This window comes from Kogia breviceps, chromosome 9, assembly GCF_026419965.1.
Source record: "Kogia breviceps isolate mKogBre1 chromosome 9, mKogBre1 haplotype 1, whole genome shotgun sequence".
NCBI lineage: Eukaryota > Metazoa > Chordata > Mammalia > Artiodactyla > Physeteridae > Kogia > Kogia breviceps.
Genome location: NC_081318.1, coordinates 46,627,134 through 46,654,935, shown reverse-complemented (window position 1 = coordinate 46,654,935; position 27,802 = coordinate 46,627,134). Strand labels below are relative to the sequence as shown.

At 39.9% G+C, this 27,802-nt stretch overlaps 1 protein-coding gene and 1 pseudogene across 2 annotated transcripts in view; one reads left to right on the top strand and one right to left on the bottom strand.

Annotated features, from left to right (window-relative positions):
* Positions 1-27,802, top strand: part of PLEKHA8 (pleckstrin homology domain containing A8) — a 128,026-nt gene that overhangs the window by 97,886 nt on the left and 2,338 nt on the right. The gene's annotated exons all lie outside the window — the stretch shown is intronic.
* Positions 26,236-26,658, bottom strand: LOC131762910 (protein FAM32A-like; annotated as a pseudogene).

Genomic DNA, 27,802 nt, shown 5'->3' with positions numbered 1-27,802 from the left:
AAGAATTCCTCAATGGTTAGGAAGAAACACCAAAGCATCTCAAACTTCTTTACCACCAGATTCAGAGATTCAGTGACAGGAGGCAATGGAGGAATGTTTCCAACGTTCTGAGTGGGGAAAAAAGAGTGCCTTAAGTATATTTTTAAAAATTTTTTTATTGAAGTATAGCTGATTTACAATATTTTGTTAATTTCTGCTATACAACAAAGTGGCTCAGTTATACACCTATATACATTCTTTTTTATATTCTTTTCCATTATGGTTTATTCCAGGATATTGAATATAGTTCCCTGTGCTATACAGTAGGACCTTGTTTATCCATTCTATATATAATAGTTTGCATCTACTAACCCCAAACTCCCAATCCATCCCTCCCCAACGCTCCCTCCCCTTTGGCAACCACAAGTCTGTGCTCTGTGTCTGTGAGTCTGTGAACCTGTAGACAGGTTCATTTGTGCCATATTTTAAATTCTACATATAAGTGATATCATATGGTATTTGTCTTTCTCTTTCTGACTAACTTCACTTAGTATGATAATCTCTAGTTGTATCCATGTTTCTGCAAAAGGCATTATTTTGTTCTTTTTTATGGCTGAGTAATATTCCATTGCATATATATACCACATTTCTTTATCCATTCATCTGTCAGTGGACATTTAGGTTGCTTCCATGTCTTGGCTATTGTGAATAGTGCTGCTATGAACATAGGGGTGCGTGTATCTTTTTGAATTATAGTTTTGTGTGGATATATGCCCAGGAGTGGGATTGCTGGATCATATGGTAATTCTATTTTTAGTTTTCTGAAGATTAGTATATTATTGCCAACCGAGTTGTCAAATATAATGTCAAGTACTCTTAAACATGCAAGAACTCAGAGAATGCAACACCCGTGAGCCCTTCTTAAAGAAACCATTTGATAGGAAAAATGAATCAAATAAAAGGACTGGTGGTGAGCATTGAATTTGTATAAAGAACCAAGACCAAACTGGGAATTGTAGTTGTATTGTAGACACAGATTGCAAATATTATAAACCTTGATAATTAATAAATTGAGAGTGAGGAAAGGGAGGTATAAGAGTGCCAATCTCTTATTTTCATAGCAGAGAGCTGATATTGTCTAAAATAAAAAGTTATAAAGTATATATGTAATGGTATTTTTTTTAATAAGCTTGAATGGATCTTGAAAGAAATACCTCTTGGGATAAAGAAATATTTAAAGTTTAGTAATGGCTTCAGTTTAGTTTCTTATCCTAAATACAAGCAAACTACCTGAATGCTTTTTAAAAAAATTAATATGATTAGAAATAAATATGAAAAAATAAGTATACATCTATGTTTTTAAAAATATCCTCTATTCTTTTTAATCTGTATGTGTGTAAAAATAAGGAATGATATTTAACTAAAGTTAATGATGGTTTATTTTTAAGTGGGTATTGATGTAGTTTTACTTTTTTCTTTGTAATTTATTACTTGACTTTTGTTTGATAACTACACTATCTTTTTTTAAATTTTTTTTTATTTTTGGCTGTGTTGGGTCTTCGTTTCTGTGCGAGGGCTTTCTCTAGTTGCGGCGAGCGGGGGCCACTCTTCATCGCGGTCCGTGGGCCTCTCACTATCGCGGACTCTCTTGCTGCGGAGCACAAGCTCCAGACGCGCAGGCTCAGTAGTTGTGGCTCACGGGCCCAGTTGCTCCGCGGCATGTGGGATCCTCCCGGACCAGGGCTTGAACCCGTGTCCCCTCCATTGGCAGGCAGATTCTCAAGCACTGCGCCACCAGGGGAGCCCAACTATGCTATCTTTTTATTTTAAAATTAGGGCAGGAGGCCCAGTCTAAAACAAGGTTTAAAATCATCGTATAATGTGAGTGGACCTCTGGCATATGCTGCCCCTTATAGTGACATTTGCTTTATAACTTCTAGCAAGATACCTTAAAATTTTAACTTAATCTCACCACACTTCCCTTTCCCCCTGGTTATTTTTCACTCATAAGCCGCTCTTTCTTTACTCATATATTATTCATCTAAATATCCCATCTTATACAGCTCATGAGTGTTATATTCTTTGGGGCTAAGGGGAAAAAGTGAGACCTACTGATTTGCCCAGTGCATCTGAAACATGAAAAAAAATAGAAAAAGAAGCCATTTGGAGTAGCTGACAGTCATCTTACAAGAGGAAGCCAAAAAGACTCAGCAACTTGGGAATTTTGCACATGAATTGGCTGCAGCCCATTGGAGATGCTGAAAGATTTCTTTCTTTGTGCTTCTGGAAGCTTGGAAATGAAACGTCAACCCCTCCCCTGCCCAAGTGAAATTGCTGGTCAATGGAACTGTACTTCAGTATTAGCTTGTGCTGATAAAATTCAGCTTCCAGGGATGGCAGATGCAAGAATGCAGCAGTAACCTGTCTTCAGTAAGCATCTGTTTTCAGGACCATTCAACATTATGTTGGTGGAAACCCCCGGGAGCCCTATATTCTATTGTGGCATGCGTGAGAGCAACTCAGGACCCTCTCTCTGTCACAGTTTTATAAAATCCCAAATCTTTGACTTGATTAGTATAGAAAGATGATCACAGGCTTGTAGAACTGGAAGACTCCTTCATCTGTGGTGCATAATCAGTATCCCAAAAGGTTATCAGGATCCAATCAGGAATTGTACATAATGTGCACAGCACAGTGTCGAGCTCAAGGTAAGAGCTCCAAAAATGGTGGTGGTGATAGTAATAGTTGTTATTATTACTGTTTTAACAGGAGGTAAAACTTGGAAGGCCATCATACCTGGAGTTTTCCTAGCTGAATAAACCTTTTCTTAATTTGACCACTTGTCCCTGCTGTCACAGAGGATCCAGTGCTGCCTCTAGGGCAGGTCCCCTCCCCGCACTGAATGTCATGCCACCTTCAAAAAGGAGACCTTCACCTAATCCCGTTTCCATGGAAACCGCGGCATTTCCTCTTCTTTGCCAGAGCTCTAGAGCCAGCTGTGATGCTTCATAGCTGTATCCCAGTTGGAGGATTCCAGAAGAAGAGCTCACAGGGCATTAGGGTGGGCCTGACACTTTCTATAGGACATTCCCCCTCACTCCAGAGAACATCTAATACATTTTTCTGCCCTGATCTCCTCTCCCCTTGTTCTGGAACACACTCTTATTTCTTTGAGTGACAGCCCTTTCACTGCTCTGAGTCCTGGTTGGGCCCCCAGTCACAGCGCCTAGCCCTCTGGCCACAGCAGTGGGCACGTGATCCAGAATAGGCCCATCCTGGGACTTCTCCAGGATCATATATTTGGACACTGGGAGATAGTATCCATGTTATGAACTGCATGTTTGTGTCCCTCTCAAAATTCATATGTTGAAACCCTACCCTCCGTGGGATGGTATTAGGAGGTGGGGTCTTCTGGAGGTAATTAGGGTTAGATTAGGTCATAAGGATCAGTGCTCCTGATAGGATCAGTGCTCTTGTAAAAGGAAGGCAAGGGGTCTCTGCTGTGACCAAGAAAGCCCATGTGAGGACATAACCAGGAAGAGGACCCCCACCAAGAACCAACCAGCCTGCCCGCTGACTATCCCTTTTCTCTAGGGTTACCAACCTGCAGTGGCATAAGAATAACTCGGTGGCAGCCTGCCTCCCTTGGCTGCATGTGGAGGTCTGAGACAGGAGGGGGTGGATGGGGGCAGCAGAGAGCTGAGGAACGGCAGCATGGAGGGCAGAGAGCCAGAGGATGTGGATAGGCGCTGCTGAGTGCTGTTTCAGACCGTGTCTGGGGCGGGTCCACGCCCGCCTCTCCCAGTTGTACAAACCAACACTTCCCCCTGCTTCTGTCACTTGTAACTGAAAAGAAGCCTGAGCAATTTTCAAATGAGTCCAAGACATTTGCCTTTGGCCGTATTATCACCTTCTCTCTCAATGCTTTCCGCCTCCACATGATACGTGGACACAATCTTCTGTAGTTAATAGAAGGAAAATGAGCAACGTGCCTAAACGAGGGCCAGCTGGGGGTCCAGTTAAGTCATAACTGCTTGACTCTGCAGCAGCACCAGGACACTGGGCTGAGTCTTTACTTTCCGTTAGTCTTTACCTCCTTCCTAAATTACAAATGAATCTTCATGTACCACCCAGAACTGTGTGAAGAACTTCATACAAAGTATCTTATTTAACCCTCAGAATAACCCGGAAGTATATGCTATTATTATTAACTCCATTTATATATGAAGAAACTGAGGCTTAGAAATGCTGCTCTGTCCGCCCAAGGAGCATGCATGTGAGAGGTGGATCTGAGCCGTGAGCCCAGACAGGCTGACTCCAGAGCCCACATCCTCACCACTAAGTGACTGATGTAGGAGAGCAGACACCTGGAGTCAGATCCTAGCTCTGCCATCCCTGCCTGCTGGGCTCTGTGCAAGCTAGTTACTTTCTCTGAGCTTCACTTTCTCCTCTGTAAACCGAGAGAATGAGGTGACACTCCCTGCTCTTGATTTCCTTGCAGGAAATCAACGTGGCAGAGTATGAAAATTCCCTGGCGTGTTGCCTTACTCACCTGGACAGGCACGAGCTTGTAGGTAGTTTCATCATGGCCCACATTCGAATTTCCTGGACACCTAGTGGGAGCTCACATTTTGTTCAGATCCTTCTGTACCCTTCTTATCTTCCTGAGCGTGAGGGTAGAAACTGCATGGGACTGGAAAGGACAGATCTGGATTCCGGTTCTGCCCTTGTAATTTTCACTCTGGGTCACCTTGGGCAAATCATTTAACCCCTTGAACCTTTATTTCCTTGTCTTTAAGACTGAGATGGCGTTGTTATGAGGAGTATGTGAGATGAACATATCTATAGCACATAGCACTGTGCCTGGCACATGGCAAGTACTAGTTAAGTTGTGGTGGTGGAGTGGTTAAAGAGGTACCTGCTTCTGACATGTAGTTAATTCCTCCTCAGCTCACTCTAATTGCACGTAGACAGAAAGGAAATTACATTCTCAGGAAGGACATCTTTAGACTGTTCATAAATGCCATCACTTATACTTAAGGCTTTTTCTTTTAAGTTTCTTATAGTTATTTGTTTTCATCTGCTAACTATTCAGGATTGGTAGGAGAGGAAGTTTCTTTTAAAAGAAAATTATTTAAAATATCTTATGTTTTAGAAAATAAGATGTTTAATCACACACCGAAAGTGAAATCTATCTAATATAGCCCCGTACCGGTCCCTGCATTGTAAAACTGAGTTCTACTGACAGAAGTCTCCACAACCAGGCAGAAAGTAAAATACTGCAAACAAGTGAGTACCTGTGGTGTGCAAGGCACCATGATAGGTGCCTTGCAGACATGGGAATGAATCATACACACCCTGCACTCCAGGAATTTTCAGTCTAGGAATGGAGATAAGACATGTTCTTGAATTACTTTCTTATAAAACAGAATGTAATACAAGCTCTACAAAAAGTGTAAACAGAATGCTTCAGGATCCCAGAGGGGAGAGTGTGTCCTTTTAGTTGAGGGCATAGCACAAAGGCTCCCTAGAGGAAGTGGCAATGAAGTGGAAGCATAAAGAACGTCGTACCAGGGCTTCCCTGGTGGCGCAGTGGTTGAGAATCCGCCTGCCGATGCAGGAGACACGGGTTCGTGCCCCGGTCCGGGAAGATCCCACATGCCGCGGAGCAACTAAGCCCGTGAGCCATGGCCACTAGGCCTGCGCGTCCGGAGCCTGTGCTCCGCAACGGGAGAGGCCACAACAGTGAGAGGCCCGCATACCGCAAAAAAAAAAAAAGAACGTCGTACCAGTTCGCACTCTTTTGGTTGCAAGTGACCAAAGACCTAACAAACACTATCAACCAACTCAGCCTCATTGACGTTTGTAGAAAACTGCATCCATGTACAAAATACAAGTTCTTTGCGAGTACACATGGAACATTCACCAAGCTAAACCATGTGCTAACCATAAAACAAAATCATTGACTTGAAGAAAGATTCTGGGAAGATGGGAATGGCAACAGTATAATTTTTCAGTCTCTGAATTTCCACATAAAAACAGACAAGAACAACAAGAGAGCAAAACCAAAAATTCATGAACATCTTTTGCTACAAAACTAGGTATTTTAGTTTGCTAGGGCAGTAGCAAATTACCACAGACTAGTTGGCTTAAAACAACAGAACTTTATTCTCTCAGTTCTGGAGGCTGGAAGTCCAGACTCAAAGTGCTGGCAGGGTTGTGCGCTCTCTTCTTAGCTTCTGATGTTTGTCAGCAATCCTTGTGTTCCTTGGCTTATGGCAGCATCCCTCCCATGTCTGCCTTTATCTTTAAGTGGCTGTCTTCCCCTTGTGTCTCCAAATCTCTCTCTCTCCTTATTATAATACCAGTCATTGGATTTAGGGCCCACCCTAACTCTATATAACCTCATCTTAACTTGATTATATCTGCAAAGACCCTGTTTCCAAATAAGGTCAGATTCACAGCTGCCAGGAATTAGGATTTAAACATATCTTTTGGAGGGACACAATTCAACCTGTAACACTGGGTGGCATTATACCTAACAGTATGAATGAATGTTTCCCCTGCCAAAGATCAGGAACAGGTAAGGATGTCTGTTCTAACCACACCACTTCCATTCGTTATTGAAGTTGAGGTTCTAACCAGTGCAGTAAGGCAACAAAAGAAATAAAAGTATACAGATTGAAAAGTAAGAAGTAAAACCTTTTATTTGCAAAGGATGTATGTCTTCAGCAGAAAACCCTAAGAACTCTACAAAGACAACTAGAGCTAATAGCTGAATATAGGATGTTTGCAGGAGACAAGATCGGTATAGAAAAATAAGTTGTATTTCTACATACTAGCAAAAAACAATTAGAAAATGAAATTTGAAAAGCAGTGCCATTTAAAATAGCATAAAAAATCAAGAATAAATTTAATAAAATATGTATAAAACCTCTACACGGAAAACTATAAGATATGTCTGAGACAAGCTATAGAAGACCTAAAATAAATCTTTAAAGTTATACCATGTTTATGGGTTAGAAGATCTGATATTGACAGGATGCCTTCGATGTGTGTGTGTGTGTGTGTGTGTGTGTGTGTGTGTGTGTGTGTGTTTATCACAGCCCAAAGCAATTCTTTCACATCAGCTGGGTTTCCTACAATTCAACTCAATTCAATTCAATTCTGACATTATCTACCTAGAGAAAACGTCAAACTGCACAGGTTAAGGGCTCAGCCCTGCAAGACTGCCCTCCCCTGACTTCAGATGCCAATCACAAGTCCAGATTGTTACCTGTGCCTCTCACTGACTACAACCCCATTCTTGGGTTCAATTAACTTGCTAAATTAGTTCACAGAACTCAGAGAAACATTTTACTTACACTTACCAGTTTATTATAAAAGGATATAACTCAGGAACAGCCAGATGGAAGAAATGCGATATATTTCTTATTATAAATCACAGTATCACAATGTCATTTCTTCCAAAATTGATCTAAAGATTCAATGTAATCCCAGTAAAAACACTAGCATGTAGATATGATTCCAAAAGCATGAGCGGCAACACCAATAACAAATAAATAAATTGAACTTCATCAAAGTAAAAAACTTTTGTTCATCAAAGACATTGTCAAGAAAATGAAAAGCTAAACTACAAAATAGGAAATATTTGCAAACCGTATACCCGATAAGGGACTTGTATCCAGACTATAAATAGAACACATAACTCAATAACAAAAACACAGACAACCTGATTTTAAAAAGAGGCAAAAGAGAAATAGCCGTTTCTCCAAAGAAGATATATAAATGGCCATTAAGAATGTGAAAAGATACCCAACGTCATTAGTCATTAGAGAAATGTAATGAAAGCAACAATGAGATATCACTTCACACCTATTAGGATGGCTATAATGAAAAACAAACAAACAAAAAGCATAACAAGGATTGGAGAGAATATGGAGAAATTGAAACCCTTGTACATTACTGGTGGGAATGTAAAATGGTGCCGGTGCTGTGGAAACAGTTTGGTAGTTTCTCAAAAAAAACTGAACATAGAATTACCATAAGACCCAGCATTCCACTCCCAAGCGTAGACCCAAAGGAATTGAATTCAGGGACTTGAACAGACACTTGTATGCCAATATTCGTTGCAGCATTATTCACAATAACCAAAAGTGGAAATAACCCAGATGTCTATCAATACATGAATTGGTAAACAAAATGTCATCTGTACAGACAATGGATTATTCAGCCATAAAAAAAAAAGGAGGGCTTCCCTGGTGGCGCAGTGGTTGAGAATCCACCTGCCGATGCAAGGGATACGGGTTCGTGCCCCGGTCTGGGAAGATCCCACATGCCGCGGAGCGGCTGGGCCCGTGAGCCATGGCCGCTGAGCCTGCGTGTCCGGAGCCTGTGCTCCGCAACGGGAGAGGCCACAACAGTGAGAGGCCCGCGTACTGCAAAAAAAAAAAAAAAAAAAGGGAATGATGTTCTGATACATGCTATAACATGGACACATCTTGGAAACATTATACTAAACGAAGTAAACCAAACGCAAAAGAACATTGTACAATTACATTTACATGAAATATCTAGAGTAAGCAAATTTAATAGAGCCAGAAAGTAGATTAGAGATTACCAGGGGCTGGGAGGAAGGGTAATGGGGAGTTATTGCACACTGGTTACAGAATTTCTGTTTGGGATGATGAAAATGTTTCAGAACTAGATATTGGTGATGTTTGTACTACATTGTGAATGTACTTAATGCTTACTTAAACGTGATTAAAATGGCAAATTTTATATTACATATATTTTTCACAATTTTTTAACTTAATAAAGCAATATACCAAAAATCATTGCATGAATTCTATACTTTGAATTGCATACTTGAATTTTACTCTTGACTTATAAACTTTAAATGGGTGAATTGTGTGGTATATGGGTTATATCTCAATAAACCTGTCTAAAAAATACCAGTAGGATTTTGCAGAAATTGATGAACTAATTCTAAAATTTATGTGAAAATGTACAGGGCCTAGAATAACCAGAGGAATCTTGAAAGTTAACAAGGTTGGAGGACTTACTTTAGCTAATTACAAGACTTTCTATAAAGCTGTAGTAATTAAGATGGTATGGTATAAAGACTCAAGGAACAAGAGAGATTTCAGAAATAAACCCACATTTATACAGTCAATTAATTTTTGGTCAAAATATCAAAGAAATTCAATGATGAATGGCAGATCTTTTCAACAAAATGTGCTGGAACAACTGCCTATCTATACGGGGAAAAAAATGAACCTCAATTCATACCTTACACCACACAAAAAATAATTCAGGATCACACAACTGAACGTAAAAGTTTTAAAAGTCTAAAGGTTCTATGAGGAAACTTAGGGCACTATCGTTGTGAATTTGGAGCAGACAAGATTTCAAAAGTATGTAAATCATATTTTAATTTTAAAAGTTATTAAAAACAAACAAACAAACATGTTCTAAGGAACAACGGCGTTAAAACAGCAGGGCCAGCGTTACAAGGTCAGAAGAGCCAGACCAAAATGGTAAGTTCAAAAACATGAATTCCCTCAAATCAGTTAGAAAATATGCAAAACACAATAGAAAAAGTTACAAAGGCTATGACTAGATAATTCACAAATGAAGAAATAAAAATGGCTAAAAAAAAGGGGTTGGTGAGCATGGTTTCGTATGTTTACTAGACATTCAGGGTTCTTCCTCCTGATACTGCTTATTCATACTTTTTGTCATTTTTCTCTAGGCTGTTTATCTTTTTTTAAAAATTCTGGTTATATTGGTCATATGAGTAGCAAATATTTTTAATTCTGGTTATATTGGTCATATGAGTAGCAAATATCTTCTCTTGGTTGGTGGCTTGTCTTTTCACTTTGTATCTCATGGCTTTTGTTATAAAACAAATTTTTAATTTTAATATAATCAATTTATCATTTTTCCTTTATGATTAGTGCTTGTTGTGTTTGGTTTAGAAAATAATTCTATATACAAATATCACCAGAACATCATTGATATTTTTCCCAATAATTTTATAATTTTTTCACCTTTAGGCCTTTAAAATCATCCAGAAATTGTGTATGAGGTGTGGTTTGGATTAATGTTATCTTTTCCTTATGGGTAGCCACTTGTCTTAGCACCACTGGGGCTATCCTTTTCCTGTAATTTAAATGCCACCACTATCATATATACATGAGTTTAATACTAGACTCTGTTCTATTCCATTTGCTTCATTGTCTCTCTCTGGACCAATACCACACTGTTCTTTAAAGAAAGTGATGATCTGTTGGAATCAGTTTCCTCCACTACACACACAAACACACACACACACACACACACACACACACAACCCTTGTGTTTCCTCTTAAAAAGAGTTTTGGCTATTCTTCATCTTTTGGCTATTCTTCATCCTTTAATCTTCTGTAAGAATTTAAGGATTATCTTCTCAAGTTCTGAAAAATATCTTGTTAGAATTTTTATTATAATCATACTAATAGACTGATTTGGGGAGAAACTGCCATTGCTACAAAATTACATCTTCCCATCAATAAATATGGTTTATATTTTCATCTATTTAGGTATTCTACTGTGTTCTTCAATAAAGTTTTTAAAAAATTTTAATAAATAAAGTTTTATAATTTTAGTGATAAAAATCTTGTGCATTTTTTGTTGTATTTATTCCTAGTACCTTACATTTTAGAGTTGCCTTTGAAAATATATCTTTTCTTTTTTTCTTTTTTTTTTTGTGGTACGTGGGCCTCTCACTGTTGTGGCCTCTCCCGTTGAGGAGCACAGGCTCCGGACGCGCAGGCTCAGCGGCCATGGCTCACGGGCCCAGCTGCTCCGCGGCATGTGGGATCTTCCTGGACCGGGGCACAAACCTGCGTCCCCTACATCGGCAGGCGGACTCCCAACCACTGCGCCACTAGGGAAGCCCGAAAATATATCTTTTTAAAAAATTACATTTTATAATTTTTGTTGCTGGTGAACAGCAGTGTTACTGATTTTACGTATCTGTTTTGCCTTCAATAACCTTGATTAAACCCTTATTTTAGTAGTTTGTAGATTCGTTTGTATTTCTTAGTTTTTCCTTTTCAATCTTTATAATTTTTATTTCTTTTTCTTGTATTATCACACTAGTGAAAAACCCTAGTACAATGCTGAATAGAAGTGGTGATAGAACAAATCTCCATAGTGTTCCTGATCTGAAAGGGAATGCCTTCAGCATTTCACCATTATGTATAATTTTTGCTGTGTTATTTTGAAAATTGCTATAATTTTTTAGCTACCATTTGCCAGGCTAAGGAATTTGCTTCCTACTCTCGTTTGCTATGGATATTTGTGAAACAAGGTTGAATATTATCAAAAGTTTTCCTACATTTATTGAGATGATCATATGGTTCTCTCCTTTAACCAGTTAAGATAATAAATCTTCTTAATAGACTCTCTAATTTTAATCATCTTTGCATTCCTAAGATGACTCCAACTTGGTAACGATATATTTTTAATAGGCATTTCTGGATTCATGTGACTAAATTTTATTTAGGATTTTTTTTAACATCTTTATTGGAGTATAACTGTTTTACAATGGTGTGTTAGTTTCTGCTTTGTAACAAAGTGAATTAGTTGTACATATACACATGTTCCCATATCTCTTCCCTGTTGCATCTCCCTCCCTCCCACCCTCCCTATCCCACCCCTCTAGGTGGTCACAAACCACCGAGCTGATCTCCCTGTGCTATGCGGCTGCTTCTCACTAGCTATCTATTTTACATTTGGTAGTGTATATATGTCCATGCCACTCTCTCACTTTGTCACAGCTTCCCCTTTCCCCTCCCCATATCCTCAAGTCCATGCTCTAGTAGGTCTGTGTTTTATTCCCATCCTACCCCTAGTCTCTTCATGACATTTTTTTTCTTAGATTCCATATATATGTGTTAGCATACAGTGTTTGTTTTTCTCCTTCTGACTTACTCTGTATGACAGACTCCAGGTCTATCCACCTCATTACAAATAACTCAGTTTCATTTCTTTTTATGGCTGAGTAATATTCCATTGTATATATGTGCCACATCTTCTTTATCATTTCATCTGTTGATGGACACTTAGGTTGCTTCCATGTCCTGGCTATTGTAAATAGAGCTGCAATGAACATTTTGGTACATGACTCTTTTTGAATTATGGTTTTCTCAGGGTATATTATTAAGTATTTTTGCATCTATATTTGGAAGTGAGATTAGCCTTTAATTATTACTTTCTCATACCTTCCTTATCTGATTTTGCCATCAGAATTATTTTACTTCATAGAATGAGGTGAGCAGTGTTCCCTCATTTTGTATTCACTGGAACAGTTTGTTTCAGAAAACAATGATCTGTTCTTTGAAGTTTGTGTCTGGTAAAGTCTTCTGGGCTTAATGGGCTGTTTTATTCTTTCTTTCTTCCTTTTCTTTCTTGTTAAGAGAGGAAGGTGGATTTTAAAACTCCTGGTTCAAGTTATAAATCTAAGCCAAAATTATACTTATTCTTGAGTGGTTTTATTAAGTTGTATTTTTCTAAGAAACCATTCATTTTGTGTATATTTTCAATTTACTGGTTATGAGTGTCAAGTACAACCATGCAAAAGTAACCCTGAGAGCTTACTCTGGGTAGACGGGACAAGAAGCCAGCTACGCCTGTACCACCTTCTCCTAGAGAGAGGGATCACACCCAAAATCAGCTTCCCACTGGATCAGTATCTCCCTTCCTTTGGCAGGAGCACCTGCAGCTTCCCACAGCCCACACCCCCAACCCCAGGTTTCCAGGTGCTGGGCAACTGGCTTTCTCAGCAGCTGCTATAAACATCAAGCACTTGAACCCAGATCACTCTGTCAAGCAGTCGTTTGCCTCCCACTGACACACGCTCAGGTCCTGACATGACTGTCCATGCAGTGATGGGAAGACAATGAACCACATTTCTCATCTCTTCTGCTGACCCTTGTGTTGTAGGTTTCCCCCAATAGGGCCTGTTCCTTATCTCAAACTGTGTCACGTTGTGGAAGTCATCCTGAGCCCAGAGAACTTTCAGGTGGTAACAGTGAAGGAACCTACCTTGCACAGCAGTAGCATACAATAGTTCTTAGTATTAGGTTTACACCTCCACTGTTTATAGTTTATATCCTATGTGTCACTCCTAACTATTTATTTGTGCCTCCTCTACCCTCCCCCCGCCCCATGTCCCATGTCTCTATATCAAGCACCCTAAAGGTTTGCCATGGTTCTGTTTTACTTGCATTTTGGAATAAATTCAGATTTATAGGAAAGTTGCAAAGTTAATACAGAATTCCTGTATTATTATCACCCATCATCCCTAATGTTAGTACAAAGATTACTCAGACTTTACCAATTTTTTCATTGTGTTCCTTTTCTGTTCCAGGATCCAATCCAGGATAGCACATTACATTTATCTCATCTTATTTAATTTTTCAAAATGCAATCATATTTACATACCATAAAGTTCACTCATTTAAAGTGCACAATTAAATGGTTTTTATCATATTTACAGAGTTACATAGTCCTCACTATAATCTAATTTAAAAAAATTTTTATCACCCTCAAAAATAACCCTGTACCCACTAAGCAATTATTCCCCATTCCTCCAGCCTCCAGCCCTAGGGAACAAGTAATCTGCTTTTTGTCTCCATGGATTTTCCTATTCTGAATCTTTCATATAAATAGAATTATACAATATTTGGTCTTTTATGACGGGCTTCTTTCACTTAGCATGTTTTTGAGATTCATCCATATTGTAGCATACATCAGTACTTTATTCTGATTTATTTATTGCTGAAAAGTATTCTGTTGTATGGATGTGCCACATTTTGTTTATCCATTCACCAGTTGATGGGCATTTGGATTGTTTCCATTTTTTGTCTGTTATGAATAATGCCACTATGAATATTTGTGTACCAGTATTCGTGTGGACAAACGTTTTCATTTCTCTTGGATATATATCTAGAAGCAGAATTGCTTGGTCCTATGGTGACTGGTAACTCCATATTTGACATAAAGCTGTTTTCTAAAGTGGTTGCATCATTTTCTGATTTACCAGCCATTAATGAGTGTTACAATTTCTCCACATGTTCACCAACACCAGTTATTATTACTCTTTTATTACTATAGCCATCTTAGTGGGTGCACAGTGGTATCTCATCATTTTGATTTGCAAATAATTTGATTTCCCTAATGACTAATGATGTTGAGCATCTTTTCATACGCTTACTGGCCATTTGTATATCTTCACTAGAGAAATGTCTTTTCAAATCGTTTGCCCAATTTTAATTGAGTTATTTATTTTTATATTATTGAGTTGTAAGAGTTCTTTATATATTCTGGGTACAAGTCCCTTTCCAGATAGATGACTTTCAAATGTTTTCTTGCAGTCTGTGGATTGTCTTTTCACTTTTTTGGTGTTATCACTTGAAACTCAGAATTCTTTAATTTTGATAAAGTCCAATTTATCAAAATTTTGATTTTATTGCTTGTGCTTTTGGTATTGTATCTAAGAAGTCATAGTCTAAAATCATGAAGATTTACTCTTATGCTTTCATCTAAGAATTTTATATTTTTAGATCTCTGATCCACTTTGAGTTAATTTTTTATATATAATGTAAGATAGGGGTCCACTTTCGTCCTTTTTCATGTGGATATCTAGCTGTCCCAGCACCATCTGTGGAAAAAACTATTCTTTCCCCATTTAATTTTCTTGGCATGTTTGTTAAAAATTGATTGACCATTAATATAACAGTTTATTAATGCCACACTATCTTGATTTCCAGAGCTTTGTAGTAAATTTTGAAATTGGAAAGAGTAAGTCCCCCAACTTTATTCTTTTTTTAAAAGATTTATTATTTATTTATTTATTTATTTTTGCGGTATGCGGGCCTCTCACTGTTGTGGCCTCTCCCGTTGCGGAGCACAGGCTCCGGACGCACAGGCTCAGCGGCCATGGCTCACGGGCTTAGTTGCTCCGCAGCATGTGGGATCTTCACGGACCAGGGCACGAACCCGTGTCTCCTGCATCAGCAGGCGGATTCTCAACCACTGCGCCACCAGGGAAGCCCTATTTATTTATTTTTGGCTACGTTGGGTCTTAGTCGCAGTACGTGGGATCTTCCTTGAGGCATGCGGCATCTTTCATTGCGGCGTGCAGGCTCTTCGTTGTGGTGCGCGGGCTTCTCTCTAGCTGTGGCGTGCGGGTTTTCTCTTCTTTGGTTGTGACGCGCAGGCTCCAGGGCCCGTGGGCTCTGTAGTTTGCGGCACACGGGCTCTAGTTGAGGCACACGGGCTCAGTAGTTGTGTCACGTGGGCTAAGTTGCCCTGCGACATGTGGGATCTTAGTTCCCTGACCAGGGATCAAACCCACATTGTAAGGCAGGTTCTTTACCACTGGACCATCAGGGAAGTCCCCCCAACTTCATTCTTTTTCAAGATTGTTTCAGCTATTCAGTGTCATCTTATTTTAACTTTTTGAAAAACAACTTTTTTGTTTAATTATTCATTTCTGTTTTGATTTTTACTATTTCCTAGCTTCTGCTTTTTGGGGTTTGTCATATTTGTTTTACAACTGGAAGATGGACATTTCTCTTATTACTTTTCAGGCTTTCTTCCTTTCTAATGTATGCAATTAAGGTCATAAGTGACTCAAGGTCTGCTTTGGCTGCATCCCACATGTATTATTATGTGTTATTGTCATTGTCCTTTAGTGATAAATATGTATTTATTTCCCTTAAAGTCTCTTTCTTGACAAAGAAACTATTTAGAAGTGTGCTTTTAATGTTTTTTTGAGTTATCTTGTTAACTAATTTCAAATTGTAGTACATTGTATTCAGAAAACCTTGACTTTTTTAGTATACAGAGTCATGTAAATTGTGTTGTTCAAATCTTCCATATTCTATTTTTGCCTGCCACATTCTAAGTGTGAATTTGTCCATTTTTACCATGTCATTCTGTCAATTATGCTATATTATTTGGTGCTTAGAACATCAGAACTGTTGAATATTCCTGGTGAATTGTTCATGTTTTCATTTAGCAATGACCTTCTTTATCTAAAAAATTTTTTAAATTTCAAAGTCTTTCTTGTCTAATGTCAACATAATTACTGTCTTCTGGCCTCTGTTGTTGCTACTGAGTATGTGCTCTTAATTTTTAAAAAATGTGTATTTACCTGGTATAATTTTTTTGCTATTTCATTTTTTTTTAGTCTTTCTGAGTTATTAGATTTTAAGTGTCCTTGTTATGAACAGCATATGACTGGGTTTTTGTGTCTGATATCTGAGTCTATTTTTAAATTCATGGGTTTAGTATATAAACATTTAGAATATATATTATATATATACTGATACAATATATAACTATGTCTCTATCTATCCACTTCCATCTCTCTGTATATAGATCGTGATATAGTTTGATAGGCAGTCTTCTAAGCACTATACATATATTAACACATTTAATCCTCACAACACCCCATTGATGTAAGTACCATTAATATTCCCACTTTATAGAGGAGGGACCTGAGGCACAGAAATATTAAGTGACTCACCCCAATTGACATGACTGTGGAAAGCAGATTGAACATTACAGAGGAGATAATCCTGGAAATTCTAAGAGGCAGGCAAGGTCAAAGTATGGAAGGCATTCTTGGGAGACCAGGGTTCTCAGCTCACAGTAATCAAGAAATCAAGCTAATAGGTGGTACCATCCAGCTAATGGGTGATAGGGCTGGGATTTGAACCTAGCAGTTTAGCTGCAGATTTTGTACTTGTAACTGTCATGCAAAGTGCCTTTCATAGGACTTGTTCTTTTTTTGGTGTTTTGGTTTTTTTTAACAAACCCTTTTTAAAATATATATATATTTATTTATTTATTTGGGGATGCGTTGGGTCTTTGTTGCTCCATGCGTGCTTTCTCTAGTTGTGGCGAGCGGGGGCTACTCTTCGTTGCAGTGCGTGGGCTTCTCACTGCGGTGGCTTCTCTCGTTGCAGAGCATGGGCTCTAGGCGCGCGGGCTTCAGTAGTTGTGACTCACAGGCTCAGGCTCTAGTAGTTGTGGCGCACGGGCTTAGTTGCTCCGCAGCATGTGGGATCTTCCCGGACCAGGGCTCGAACCCACGTCCCCTGCATTGGCAGATGGATTCTTAACCACTGTGTCACCAGGGAAATCCCTTGGTGTTTTAATTACATTGTTCAGGCCTTTTAAGACTTTTAAAGGTGATTATTTTACATTCTCTTTCAAATTGTCATTCTAGACGTGTCACATATACACAGTGGAATACTACATCAGATCATGCCACTCCTGTACTCAAACAACAACAACAACAACAAATTGTCATTCTATTATGCAGAGTTTTAGGGAATCTTTTGGTTCTATTTATTGTGCCTGCTGGCTCTCGTGGAGGATTTTGTCCTTCTGTATTTCATCATTTTTGTTTGTGAGCTCCTCTTTAGAGAAGGCTGTTCTTCTGTGAGACTCCCCTGTGGCCTGGATTTGGGGTGTATCTCTCAAGAGCTCTGAGTTTGCTACGGAGAGATCCCCATATCTGGACCAAGTTTTTGGTCATTTTATCACCTTGGAGGTCAGTTAGAATCATGGTTCCTGGATCATCTGCAAATTTAATCCTCCAAAGTTGGAGTAGAAACAAACCTGGAGATTTTGTTTCTCGGATGGGCATTTTTCCCACCCAGAGAAAAGCATACAAATACCGTTTTGTCTCTATGCCAGTGGATTGATATTTTTCCTAATCTACTCTTTCAGTGAGAGTACAACCCTTTAAAAACTGCTTTATTCAGGGATCCAGGCCCCAATCCCAGTTGCAGCAGCATCTCACATCCTTGCCACTGGCTTTCCTATTTCTAACTGACACACCTGGGCCTTCCCTTCTCCCTTACTAGTTCACTCAGGGATTTAAAATAACTTTTGCTATATTTTATCAAGCATTTCTAGGCAATGTGGCAGGAGAGCTTTCAGATTATCATTTCCCCTCATCTTATCTTATGAGATTGGAAGTCCCATTTCACCCTTTAAAAAAGGATGATGTTAATTATTTTCTCTTGATAAGAATAATGAAAAATTTGGGCCACGTGTTAAAATGTTAGGAAGAAAATGTAAACTACCCATGATACCACTACCTAGAAGTGATCACTGTTTACTGCTTCCATCTTTTATTCTTTTTTTAAACAACTTTATTGGAGTATAATTGCTTTACAGTGGTGTGTTAGTTTCTACTTTACAACAAAGTGAATCAGTTATACATATGTTCCCATATCTCTTCCCTCTTGCGTTTCCCTCCCTCCCACCCTCCCTATCCCACCCCTCTAGGTGGTCACAAACCACCTAGCTGATCTCCCTGTGCTATGCAGCTGCTTCTCACTAGCTATCTATTTTACATTTGATAGTGTATATATGTCCATGCCACTCTCTCACTTCATCACAGCTTCCCCTTCCCCCTCCCCATATCCTCAAGGCCATGCTCTAGTAGGTCTGTGTTTTATTCCTGTCCTACCCCAGGCTCTTCATGACATTTTTTTTTTCTTACATTCCCTATATATGTGTTAGCATACAGTATGTATTTTTCTCCTTCTGACTTCACTCTGTATAACAGAGGTCCATCCACCTCACTACAAATAACCCAGTTTCGTTCCTTTTTATGGCTGAGTAATATTCCATTGTATATATGTGCCACATAGTCTTTATCCATTCATCTGTTGATGGACACTTAGGTTGCTTCCATGTCTTGGCTATTGTAAATAGAGCTGCAATGAACATTGTGGTACATGACTCTTTTTGAATTATGGTTTTCTCAGGGTATATGCCCAGTAGTGGGATTGCTGGGTCATATGGTAGTTCTATTTTTAGTTTTTTAAGAAACCTCCATACTGTTCTCCATAGTGGCTGTATCAATTTACATTCCCACCAACAGTACCAGAGTGTTCCCTTTTCTCCACACCCCCTCCAGCATTTATTGTTTCTAGATTTTTTGATGATGGCCATTCTGACCAGTGTGAGATGATATCTCATTGTAGTTTTGATTTGCATTTCTCTAATGATTAATGATGTTGAGCGTTCTTTCATGTGTTTGTTGGCAATCTGCATATCTTCTTTGGAGAAATGTCTATTTAGGTCTTCATCTTGTATTCTTTTATGTGTCTAGATAAACATGTATGTGTATGTGTGTGTGTGTATATATATATATGAATAACTGGATTCATATGTGTATATCTGTTTACTACTTTTTTCATGTAATATTTTTATTATATCATTAAGATTAATTAAATTTACCTTTCTGTGCCCTGTGACCTAGAAGTAACAAAGGGAATACTTACTCTAAGACCCCTATAATCCTAACCGATAGATGCATTGCATTTAAAGCATGACAATGTTGTATCTATCCCATAGAGCTGATTTTCACTGACTATTCTGAATAAGTTGATTATATTGTCTGGTCTCCAATTTGCTGCAACTAAATCTTAGATACTCCCCCATTCTAGCTTTCTTGTTAGAAAATTGCTGTCTTAGTGAAGCTTGGAATGTCTGAAGTGGTCCCCAACACAGTTGCTATATAAGGGCTGTAAGAGAACAGAATTTAATGGAAAGTTTCTCCATGGGCCAGGGTATAAAGATGGTTTGAAACCAAAGTTGGGGAATGATAAGCATGCGTGATGGAATGGCATTCCTCTTCTCTCTTTCTAAAAGTGGCCTGGCTTCAGGAGAATGAGCGTTAGGTTTCACGTGGTCTTGCAAATGCAGGTCTAACTTTGGCTCACCCTTTCCATGTGCCCACCAGTATCTGTGCACCAAGTGACACAAGGATTGTGGAAAGCAGATGGAACATTACAGAGGAGATAATCCTGGAAATTCTAAAAGGCAGACAGGGTCGAAGGATGGAAAGCATTCTTGGGAAGCCAGTGTTTATCCAGATCACAGCAATCAAGAAATCAACGCAAACTCATGCAGCATGAAAAAATGTGCATTTCCTATAAGTTACTTCTTGGCCCTCCCCAGTTAAGTCACCACTATGCAGTATCTCAGCCAAATGGATTTGAGTTCCAAATTAGGTTCTTAAAACTCAGATTAGTTCCAACTTAGGCTCTTGAAATTTATAGTAGAAACAATAGTCTTAAAATCTAACACTTTTGATTTACAACAGCCAGCGTTTTTGAAAGAAAAAGAAATTTCAAGTTTCCAAAGACTCTCTCCCCAAAAGATCAATGCACAAAGTTTATGTTGTAAGCAAGATATTAGAAAGAAATCAGAAGAATAACTGCAAGGCTCTACTTCTTGCAGATTAAAGATTGTTCAGATTTTGTCAAAACCATTTTTATTAAAAATAAAAAGATATAAAAAGATTTGGACGCTAGTGAGCTCCTAAAAGGGGCACAAAAATATCTGACAGTGAGCAAAGAGCTGTAGAGGGCTGTGGTGTAGAATCAGGTGGCTGGAGAGTGGCTGCAAGGACATGATGACCCCAGAGTGGGTGGAATGCATCGAACCACGGTTACACCTCTCTCCAGGGCAGTGAGCATGGGCTAAGTGCCTCCTCTTGATGGCAAGAAGGATGCCCAAGAAGTCTGGAGATGACACTATGGTGAGAAGGAAATGTGTGAAGATACCCTGAATTGAGTGAAACCTAAAATGCCCCCAAAATGCTGCAATGACTGAGTTTACCTGGACCTGAACTTGATTGCTTTTCTGCCATCAGGTGGAATGAGAACTCAAATGTAATTATGTTGCAGAAAATAAAGTTCAGTCACTTGCTCACTGGAGTTGGTGGCCTGTGAAAATCTTGCCCACCAAACTCTGAGAAGTGACCTGAGGGAATTTATTATAAGTCTGTAGGTGGGTGTCTCATGGAATCCAAGGGAAAATGTGTGAGCTGGGCTCAGAAAATACTAGAACCAAGTACTGGAAAACCACTGGGGTCTCTTCTCAGCTCTCATTTCTGCTTCTTTCTGCACATCTACTTCCCTCTTCTCTCTCTGAGGACCAACTTTGTGCACTCCCCCATCCAGATACCAGAATATAGTGGCATCAAGATCCTAAATTATGTGACACGGTTCTAACCACGTACAGATACTAACTTTCTGTCTCTTGGTCTCAATTCCAAATTCTTACACAGAATCTGATTGGCCCGCTTTAATCCCATGTCTGTCTCCCTCAATTCAATCAGCAATGACCTGAAGGCCGTGCCTGTGGTACAAACATGACTGCTGTGGTCCATCACCCTGGTTCAGGGTGCAGTCCTCAGGGAGCTGGAAATGGCTGTGAGCTGGGAAGACAGGATGATGACTCATTCACTGTGAGGCTTGTGCCTCACTTCTCCCATCTACAAAGTAGGAGGAATAATATCTATAATATCCCTACTTCTAAATGAAGGCAAAGAGAGCTGACATTATTAACTTCTCTCCAGGTATCAGACATTGTAGTACGTTAACCAGGTTATCCTATCTCATCCTAAAAACAACCTAAGAGATGGACATTTAAATTTCCATCTTTACAGATAAGGAAATTGATGTTCACAGAGGTTAAATCTCATAGCTAGTGAGGGGCAGAGCTCAGATCTGAGCCCAGACAGAACCAGTGCTGCAGCGGAGGAAAGAGCTATTTATTAAGATTGAGATAATGTCTGAAAGCTGTGCATTACGTTCTCAGCTATTAATAAATTGCCTGGGGCAGGCTCTTGCATGGAGTAAATGCTCAGAATTAAAAGTCTCATTAATAAGAGCACCTGACTCTTCAGTTGCAGCAGACGTCTTATCATCATGAAGTGTTTGGCTCACATTAACCCACCAAACACCTCTACAAAGTGGGCACCCATCTGCTTTAAGAGATTTCTGCCAAGACACATTTTAGTAAAAATGAAAAAGGAGATGAAAACAGAAGCCAGTACCGATTTTAATTGTAATTGACCTTCAGCCATCATTTGGTGCAGTGGATCTGATTGCTTCTAAAGCTTCCATTGCTGCATCATGTTGAGGTGTGAATTTGCCTTCTTAGGGGCCTGTTGTCATAGAGTCTTTAGAATGTATCCATGTGCTCTGACCTTTTGACCTCCTGAAGCTAAATAGAACTCGTTTTGATTGGTGCTGAGCTCAGACGAAGCCCAGAAATCTGCTTGTAAATGTTTGCCAAATGAAAGATTTGTCAACAGGTAATGATTAAATCACCTACTGTATTCTCAGCCCCGAGGATATTAAACCTCTAAGGTACAATCCATGCCTTTGAGAGTAAACAATCTTTTCTCTGCAATCAAAACCCTAAGAACTTAGTTATTAGAGAAAGGCAACTCAAAACCACCTTGAGATTCCCTCTTCATACTCACTAGGTTAGCTGTAGTCAAAAAACGGAAAAGAAATGTTGGCCAGTATGTGGAGAAATTATAACCCTCATCATGTAACCCTGGTGAGAATGTAAAATGGTACGGCCTCTCTGGAAAACATTTTGGCAGTTTCTTAATAAGTTAAACATAGAATTATCATATGACCCAGCAATTCCATTCCTGGGTGTATACCCAAAAGAATTGAAAACAGGTGTTCAAATAAGAGCTCATACACAAATATTCACAGCAACACTATTCACAATAGCCAAAAGGTGGAAACAACCCAAATGTCCATCATCTGACGAATGGATAAAAAAATGTGGCATATCTGTACTAAATGGAAGAAGCCAGACACGAAAGACCACAAGTATTACATGATTCCATTTCTATGCAATCTTCAGATTTATTTCTCTCTATATATAATATAAATATTTATTTATAATTAACTATAAGAGGTATGACCAGAAATGAGGATATCCGCATGAAATGCCTTGTGATTCTACCTGGGCATTCCGTCAGATGGCCTTTCTTCTAAGAGGTGGGATCAGAACATATTAGCTTGGGAGCTGCTGTTGGAAATTGATCCATCTGGTTTTCTAATTGAGTTCAGAAAAGAAATACCACCAGATCCACATATTGATATATCAGAATCCTCATTGCCAAATATATATAAATCATACAAGACCCTAAAACTATTTATGTTATACTTTTGGTTACACTTCCCACTGCTTTTTTTCCTACTGCGTTTTTAAAACGGTGTTATTATGACTCATGCTCAGTTTCCTATACTCTATGAATCCATCCGCTTCCAAGAAGTTTTTTTTTTTAACTCATGTTTACTGTCTAAAAGCCTTATAGTTGTAAAGTTCTTTCTTTTTCCTTTTTAAAATGAGTTATGATTGACATATAACATTATATTAGTTTTCGGTGTACAACATAATAATTATTATTTTTTAAATTTTTTGTTTTGTTTTGTGGTACGTGGGCCTCTCACTGTTGTGGCCTCTCCCGTTGCGGAGCACAGGCTCCGGGCGCGCAGGTTCAGCGGCCACGGCTCACGGGCCCAGCCGCTCCACGGCATGTGGGATCTTCCCGGACCGGGGCACGAACCCGTGTCCCCTGCATCGGCAGGTGGATTCTCAATCACTGCGCCAGCAGGGAAGCCCCAACATAATTATTTGATTTCTGTATATACAAGTACTGTGAAATGATCACCACAATAAGTCTGGTGAATATCATTCATCACATGTAGCTACAATTTTTTTATGTGTGTAATGAGAACTTTTAAGCCCTACTCTCTTAACAGCTTTCAAATATGCAATACAGTATTATTAACTGAAGCCACCATGCTGTACACCCCCAGGACTTATTTATTTTATAACTGGAAGTTTGTACTTTTGACCACACTTTGACCCATTTCACCCACTCCCCACCCCCACCCCCCACCTCTGGCAACCACCAATCTGTTCTCAGTATCTATGAGCCGTTTTACTTGTTTTTTTGATTCAGCATATTAGTGAGATGATATGGAATTTGTCTTTCTCTGTCTGTCTTATTTCACTTAGCATAATGTCCTCAAGATCCATCCATGTGGTCAAAAGTGGCAAGAGGTCCTTCTTTTTCATGGCTGAATAAAATTCCATTGTGTGTGTATATACGTCTGTGTGTGTATGACATCTTCTTTATCCATTCTTCCATTGATGGACACTTAGACTGCGTCCATGTCTTAGCTATTACAAATAATGCTGCAATGAACATGAGGGTTCATATATCTTTTCAAGTTAGTGTTTTCATTTTCTTCAGATAAATACCCCAAAATGGAGTTGCTGGATCATATGGTAGTTCTATTTTTAATTTTTTAAGAAATTTACATGCTGTTTTCCATAGTGGCTGCACCAATTTACATTCCCACCAACAGTGTACAAAAGTTCCTTTTTCTCCACATCCTCTCCGACATTTGTTATTTCTTGTTGAGTTCTTCTTTCTTAACAATAGTACCTTGCACTTGTCTGTAAAAAAAAAAATTACCCTAACTGTTGAAATAGATGCCTTTGGGGGTGGCTTCCCAGTTCAGTACCCCCATTTCATTGAGAACATCTCCATCTCCATGAGGCAGCCATGTTTATGATTGATGACCCTGCTTTGCTGGCCGCGAATGGACACCTGACCTGAGGTGAGGCAATCATACGTGGAGGTGAGATTCAGGGATGATTGTGTTGTGCCTTTTAGCTGGAATGAGGGTTATGGAAACTGAAGAGCAGAAGCTGCCATCATGGAAAACCATTCTCATTCACATGCCGGGAGAAGCAGAGAAAGTAGATATTTAAAGAGGAGAACAGAACTGATGTGCAAAATAAAGGGAAAAGGGGGAAAAATGATCTGGTTAGAGAGAGAGAGAGAGAGCAAGAGGGAGGTAGGAAGGGAGAGGGACAGACAGAGACTGAGACAGAGACTGAGAGAAAATAATAGTTCCTGGTAGTTTTCTAGTTCCTGTTGCTTGGCTTTCGTGACGTCAACTTCTGTCCTTAGGTTCTGTGAGATACTCTGGATTTTTGTACAAAGTTCTCCTGACTTTTTTTTCTTTTGCTTAACCTAGCTTGAATAAGTTTCTGTTATTGACTAGGACTACTAGAACTTACTTCTACATCTTGTTTTGAGCCCGCAAACAGACAAATAAACCTTGATTCTTTCTAAATTAATGAAACACATTTATAGACATTTAAATCTGAAATCATCTAATCCAACCCATTCATTCTATACCACAAAATACTGGTGTCTGAGGAAGTGAAATTGCCTGCCCAAGGCCACACAGTTAAGAGGTGGCAGAGCCAGAAGCAAAACCTAGGTATTTTGAATATCAGTCTAGTGTTCTTTCCACTAAACAGGCTGCCTTTTCTTTTTTTTAAATAACTTTTTTGTTTTATTCTGCCTTTCATATATGACAGACCCAAACCCAACACTTGGTTTTTCTTTCCTTTCTTATTCTTTCAGCATCTATGTCAACACACTTTCTCCCAATAGCGTATGCAATTTGATCTTCATCTGGCGGGTACACATAGGCCCTCAAAGATCCTGGCTCTCCAGCATGGGAACCTGAGTCCTTCCTTCCAACTGCACCCATGTCTGTCTGTTCTGGAGCTCTGCATTGGTCCCATCACCCCTAAGATGTCCTGAGGCCAGGAACGCCAAACACGTTATGGGCCAACTCTGAATAAAGCTGCTTGGAGCCCAGGGTGGAGGGTAAGAAGGCAGGTTGTGTCTGGGTTCCATTACAAAGAATTCTGTGCTCAACTGGCAATGTCTGCCATGGCAACATCCACTAGACATGTCTGGAATGGGGACATTGGGGGAAGAGGCTACACACTGGCCACAGCTTCAGAAAGGGACAAGACATACATTCCATCCTTGCCTTAGGTGGTGGTTCTGTTTCCCAGGCCACATTGTCTCAGTGGCCAGGTGGCTGAGGAGGTAGTCTGAAGGCCACGAAGCTACAAGTGGCTTCCCTGGACCCTGGACGGGAGAGCATGAGCCCCAAGCTAGAGGGAGTTTGGAAAGGCAGTCCCTGCAGGGCCCTACAGCGGTCTACATGCTGCAGGCCACGCTGGCATTAGCTCCTTGTCGTCTGGAGTTGATTTCATCTAGGCAAAGCCAGCTGGCTGGCTGTCAAAGAGTCAGATGCAACACGGGGGTCAAAACACTTTTCCACAGCACTTACACAGAAATAGCCTTAATCTCTGGGTAAACTTGCCAAGCTAAAAAGCTTTCTCTTCTACATCCTACCGAGAAATCAAAATAGAGTAAAAGGACAGCCTTACTTTAATCAAGTTCCAGAATGAGGACATACAGCTTTGAAAAGCACCGTCTCAAGCAGAAGACGTAAGGATGTGTGAAAGAGAATATTTCTAGAAAATGCCAAAGGCACCAAACATAACCCCAGCTTTGCCTCTTCTGCTTCTCCTCGACGCTACTCCGTACCCCGGATGCGGAGGCCACTTTGTTCAGCTAACTTTAGGAATGTCATAGTGCTCCATGAGTGTGTCCAGGTGTCTGTTGAAGTCTTCTACTCTCTGCTTGTGGGGTTTGGATGCTTTCTTCAGGATCCTTTCCATTTGCCATTTCTCCTGCTTCTCCTCAGAGGCCACCTGGGCCAGTGTCTGCTTGTCCAGGCTGCGCCACTTCTCCTCCTAGAGCTTTTTGCTCGTTCCCGTCGCTTACAGGAGTTTCGCCTTGTCTTTGTTCTTTTTCTTCTTCCGCTTAGTAACTCTGAGCTCTGCGATGCCTTTCAGCTTCAGGGGCTCCTTTTGGATCTGTTCGTAGGCCTCCATGGCGCCCTGCTGAAGTTTCAAGACTGCCTTTTCATGAAAACAGTGAGCATCATGCTTGGGGCAGAGAACACCTGCTCCCTATTCTAAATGATCACAGGGGTGGGCAGGTGGTCCAGGCTGAGCATGTGGAGTATCCCAGACCTCTGGAGTCAGCTATTGGCCCAGGGATGGGCTTCTGCTCCAAGTAGAGCTACTTAAGGACCTTTTAGGGAGAATAATCAGATACTAAAAGAGATGATCTGAATCTCCATTTTCTGAGCTGTTAGACACTAAGGATCATGTGAGCTTAGCGCTGCTAGGGGACTTTCTTTTCATCATGAGAAGGCAGACGGCTCTGAAGAACAAGGCCAGCTCAGAGGAAAACAGAACCAAGAGATGAAAAGAGACAGATGCCCAGTGACTTTATTTGAGCAGCTAGAGTCAACCACGCCAAAGTTATTCAGCTCCTAAACTTCTCAGTTACCGGACCCCATGTACTTCCTTTTTGCTTAAACTGGTTTGGCTTTCTGGTACATACAACCAGCTAAGTTAGAATACCAAAATGTTGACTAGTAACCACTATTTAATTTTATATACTTTTTTATTTATTTATTTATTTTTTGTGGTACACGGGCCTCTCACTGTTGTGGCCTCTCCCGTTGCGGAGCACAGGCTCCAGACGCGCAGGCTCAGCGGCCACGGCTCACGGGCCCAGCCGCTCCGCGGCATGTGGGATCTTCCCGGACCGGGGCACGAACCCGTGTCCCCTGCATCGGCTGGCGGATTCTCAACCACTGCGCCCCCAGGGAAGCCCTAATTTTATATACTTTGCTTCTTATTTTCATATGCTACAGAGAGGATACATCTTTGGGTCATTATAAATGGAAGTTAATTATTGTGGTTTAAAGTTTAATTAATATGAGTTATTGGGACTTCCCTGGCAGTCCAGTGGTTAAGACTCCATGCTCCCAATACAGCAGGAGGCATGTGTTTGATCCCTGGTCAGGGAACTAAGATCCCAAATGTCATACAACACTCCCCCCCCCAAAAAAAAGAGTTATTGAGGCTACACTAGGAATAATAGCGACAAAGAAATACAACTGTATGTGCTTTTTATAAATTGAGGTATAGTTGGTTTACAGTATTACATGTTTCAGGTGTACAA